Source organism: Fragaria vesca, linkage group LG1 (assembly GCF_000184155.1).
Source record: "Fragaria vesca subsp. vesca linkage group LG1, FraVesHawaii_1.0, whole genome shotgun sequence".
NCBI lineage: Eukaryota > Viridiplantae > Streptophyta > Magnoliopsida > Rosales > Rosaceae > Fragaria > Fragaria vesca.
This window is the reverse complement of record NC_020491.1, coordinates 16,918,518-16,924,116: the sequence shown is the minus strand read 5'-3', so window position 1 is coordinate 16,924,116 and position 5,599 is coordinate 16,918,518.

Sequence of the window (5,599 nt, the reverse complement as noted above, 5' to 3'; positions counted from 1 at the left end):
AAAATATACCTTTTTATCATTTAAGATGTTATGAGGTGACCATTTTATCACGTAATATGTTTTAATGGTGACATTTTTATCAAGTGGAACATTTGAAGACTATTTTATCATTTGTACATTCAAATGACAGTTTAGTGTAATATGCCCAATTAAGAAAACTCTTAATAATTTTAATTCTCAATTTAGTTATTTCCCAAAATATCTATATAAAGTCCTTTGCTTTTTCCTTGTATTATGAAAAATTAAGAAAACTCTTAACAAAAAAACCTTATATAAAGTAATAAATTATCGATAAATGAATATTGTTGTTCATTTATCGATAATATAATAACCGTTCTAAAGTATAATTTTTCATGTTCCTAACATTATTTATTTATAGAGGTTTTATTGTAGATAGAAGATAAAAGTTATAAGTGTCCTTGTGAGGGTGAAGCCAAATTGAGAGTGCATGAAATGGAAGTATCCTTGAGAAATCATATGAGAGGTGTCATTAATTTCATACAACTTAAGAAATGGACGTATATGATCTAATACAACTTATGAAATGGACGTATGTGATCTAATACAACATAAAAATCAAATATTTTAATATCGCGGGACGGGACGGGATTTTTCGGGATAGTCCCGATCCCGTCCCGTCTCATTTCAAAATTCAATAACGGGACGAGACGGTACGGTATATGTATTTTTATAACTCTATCCCGTCCCGTCCTGTTAACTTTTGGTACGGGATCGGGATTCCCAGTCCTAAGTGCCCAGCCCTAACAATTGGGAACAAAAACTACTACCACCACCAACAATAAAACCTACTATCGTCAAAAAGAAAAGCTACTACCACCATAAAGAAAAATTACTACCGCCCATTATAAAATCCACTACCAAGTAATACAAACTATACTATCATAATGTCGAAATATACTATCACAGTGTCGAAAATATACAATCATAGTGTCGAAAATATACTATTGTCTTATATACTATCACTGAAAACTATTGATCTAAGACTTAAATAAAAGTTATTCAAACCCTAGCTAAATCCATACGGTGAGGCACTCCGAACCTTGTGATCTTGTTGAGCGTTGAGAGTGTTAAGAGGATGGTTCCATTCTCAGTCGAGCCTTGTGGCTATTGTTTCCTGACACCGTCGTTGCCGGTTTATCTGTATCGGATCTGGAGGTAGGACTAGTAGATTTCATCAGAGGTGAAGGCATCGTCGTTAGCCTACTAAGTGGAAGTCGAGGCTTCGTCATCGTCGTCGTCGAAGAAGCAGATCGATGCTGGTGAAGCAAAATCGACGCCGTAGATATAGGCCTCGTAATCAAAAGTGCAGGTGATGCAGCAGAAATATAACGTTGGAATCCACCAAAGGCGACTTGAATCCACAAGTCTGGTTCTCTCGAATCCACGAGAGGAATTCTGTAATCCACTAGAGAATTAAGATAAACTCAAGGGTTTTTAATATGAAAGCTGACGACTACAATTGATAAAAGGTCTTTATAAAAGAGCAAACAAACCTTACGACGACTAACATCAAAGCCTAAAAGCCTACGGATTAAAAGAAAACCAAATAAAAAAGAACTATTAAAAATAATTGCTAAAAACAAGTAAATCTGCATTTTGAAGGCCTAAACGGACTCGGATGGCCTTAAAGCCCATAGGTCGTAGCAACGCAACGAGTTTGGTTCAGTGGGCCATTTCGCTTCCAGAAAGGTATTATAATGATCAATTAGACACCGAACGCCAAATCTGTGACAAACCGGGTTTGGACTTGTTTCGATCAATCTGCTCTTCAATCTCTATTGTCATAGAAAGGTATTATAATGATCATAGAACTGTTGTAAGCGAATTCTACCTGAGGTAAGGCAAGATCCCATTGTTTCGGCTTGTCACCACATACACTTCTGATCATATTACCCAAACTCCTATTTGTAACTTCAGTTTGCCCATCTGTTTAGGGGTGAGCTGTGGTACTCCTCTTCAAAGCTATTCCAAACTGCTTCCACAATGTTAACCAGAAGTGGCTCAAAAACTTTGTATCACGGTCAGAGGTAATGGTCCAAAAGCTTTCATAATGCTCCCACTGCCTTAGAGCTCTCACTACTGCATAGAACTCTTGGTCATAGGTACTCCACTTTTGGCAAGCTTCACTCAACTTCTCGCTAAAGAAAGTCACTGCCCTCTTCTCTTAGGACAAACAGCCCCCACTCCAACATCACTAGCATCACATTCAACCTCGAATATCTTGTCAAAGTCTAGAAGAGCTAAAATCGGTGCGGTACAAAGTTTCTCTTTGATAAGTGCAAAACTCTGTTCCAGCTCTTCTCCCCAATGAAACTTGCCTTTCTTCATGCATTCAGTAATTGGTGCAGTGATGGTATTGAAATCCCTCACAAATCGCCTGTAGAAAGTAGATAAACCATGAAACTTCCCACCTCCGACACTGTTTTAGGAGTTGACCACTCTCTAATTGCACGTACCTTCTCTTCATCAACCTGTATGCCATCCTCTCCAACCACAAAGTCCAGAAACAGTAGCTTATTGGTACAAAAAGTACACTTCTTTAGGTTGATGTAACTTGTTATCCTGTAGCACCTCAAGAACCTGTATCACATGCTCTAGGTGCTCGCTCTTCTGCTTACTATAAATAAGAATATCATTGAAATAAACAACTACATTAGTTCCAATGAAAGGACGAAGAACTTGATTCATAAGCCTCATGAAGGTGCTAGGAGCATTGGACAACCCAAAAGGCATCACCAATCACTCATACAATCCATCTTTGGTCTTGAACGCTGTTTTCCACTCATCACCAGGTTTGACTCGAATCTGGTGATATCCACTCCTCAAATCTATCTTCGAAAACCACTTGGAACCATTCAACTCATCAAACATGTCTTCTAGGTGTGGGATAGGAAATCTGTACTTGATTGTTACCTTGTTAATGGCTCTACTATCAACACACATCTTACATGTTCCTCCTTTCTTAGGCACTAGCAAAACAGGAATTGCACAAGGGCTCATACTCTCTCGAATAAACCCCTTTTTCAACAGATCTTCAATAATCTCCCTTAAGATCTCATATTCTTTCTGGCTCATTCTATAATGTGGCAGGTTAAGTAGGCTAGCTCCTGGGATGAAGTCTATCTAGTGTTGAATGTCTCTCATGGGTGGCAGCTCATGATGAGTATCATCAGCAATTAACTCATTAAACCCCTTTAACAGTTCCTAAACCTCTTTCGGAATTTCTCCACCTTGCTTCTCTGCCGTCATCAAACCCTTAACCACTATAGGAAAAATGGTTTTGGATTCTTTTATGGCCTCATTCAACTCATAATCGTTGTTGCTGATGGTGAGAAAACTCAAATTTCCTTTCTTGGGAACTTCAAAACTGCTTAACAGAGCCATGACAATCTTGTGCTCCTTCCATGTAAACAACATCACATTATCCCTACCCTTATGAGCGACATCCAGATCATACTGCCAAGGCCTTCCCAACAATATGTGACATACATCCATCTCAACTACATCACAACTCACCTCATCACGATAATGTCTTTCAATGGAAATAGGCACCCTGCATGTTGTTGTAACTTCTGCTTGAGGTCCTTTTTTCACCCAGCCTAGTTTATAAGGCCTATGATGAGGTTCTGTAGGCAGCTTCAAAAACTCCACAAGTTTCTGCGATACAAAGTTCTCATAGCTTCCATTGTCCACAATCACCTGACATACTTTGTTATTCACAGAACATGCAGAACAAAATATGTTGTGGCGTTGTCCCTCTTCCTTTGGTGCCAACATGACCCTCTGCAGCACTAAAGTCACCCGTTCCAAACCCTCTTCAATTGCAAACTCAGCCCTACTGTAATCATTGTCTTCTCTATCTTCTTCATCTTCATTGACTTCTCCTTGAGTTTGCGTCTCCACCAGGGTCACCTACTTTCGTTCTGGGCAAACATTGGAACGATGCCCAGGTTGCTTGCAATGATAACACTTATCTCCAATGGGTTTTGCATAAGGATTAGGTTTTAGGTTTTGTTTAGGGTTCTCAGCATTCTCATTAACCCTGCTACTGCTGCTTTCTCCTCTTTTGAAAAGGCCAGGAACCCTATCAGGAATAGGATTCTGTCTTCCTCTCTCAACATTGGAATAAGTCCTCTTCGCTTTCTCCATTAGCTCTGCCTTCAATGCCAAATTTTGAGCCTCAGCAATGGTCCACACAGTTTGTAAACCAATTTTCTCTTGAATCGAAGGTCTCAATCCACTCAGATATCTTGCCACTTTCTGCGCTTCTGACTCCCCCAATTGATTGCGTTCTGCTAGCCTCAGGAACTCATCCGTGTACTCATCTACTATTCTATTGCCTTGTACACAATCCATGTACATGCGATAGAGCAGTTGCTCGTAGTCCGCTAGAAGAAACCTATCCCTCAACAACTGCTGCATTCTCCGCCATGTTTGAATCGGTTTCTTTCCTTGTCTACGACGAGTTTGCTACAACTGATCCCACCATATAGCAACACTATTCTTCAGCCTGAAAGCGACCATCTTTACTCTCTTTGATTCTTGCACATCCATCATGTCGAAGAATCTGTCAACTTCAACCAGCCAATCAAGAAATTCTTCAATTTTCAGATGTCCTGAAAATGTTGGAATCTCAGCCTTCATCTTGTAATTAGTTTGATTAATCTGATCGTCACTAGCAACCGACAACTCTTCCTCAGAATCCGAGTCATCATCCTCCACAACACGTTCCACAACACGTTGTTGTCGCCTCCCACAATTCCCACGGTTAAGGTTGTTGTTGTTGTTGTTCAGGCCAAGCAACAATTGTCGAATTTCTCCCATCTGAACATTGAGGCGTTCATTCTAAGCATTGAGACGTTCATTCTGAGCATCGAACTCTGCTCGAGTAATAGGAGCTTCGTCACCCATAAATACAGATTGATCACCACAGGAACATAACCACTCTGATTACCAATTGATGCAACAGAAATATAACGTTGGAATCCACCAACGGTGACTTGAATTCACAAGTCTGGTTCTCTCGAATCCACAAAAGCTAGTTCTCTCGAATCCACAAGAGGAATTCTGGAATCCACCAGAGAATTGAGATAAACTCAAGGGTTTTTATTAATATGAAAGTTGAGGACTACAACTGATAAAATGTCCTTATAAAGAAGCAAGCAAACCGTAGGGTAACTAACATCAAAGCCTAAAAGCAAATCCAAAACAAACTATTAAAAATAATTGCTGAAAACAAGTAAATATGCATTTTGAAGGCCTAAATGTACTCCGATGGCCTTAAAAACCCATAGGTTATGGCAAAGCGATGAGTTTGGTTCGTTGGGCCGTTCTGCTTCCAGAAATGTATTATAATGATCAATCAGACACCGAACGCCAAATTTGCGGCAAACCGGGTTTGGACTTATTTTGATCAATATGCTCTTCAATCTTTATTGTCATCTGTCTTACATCAGCGGGAGAGGAAGAGCACGGGTTGTTGGCATCGATCTGGTCTTCATATCGCTGGTTTTAGAGCTCCGAGAGAGAGAGAGAGAGAGAGAGAGAGAGAGAGAGAGAGAGAGAGAGAGAGGTAGGG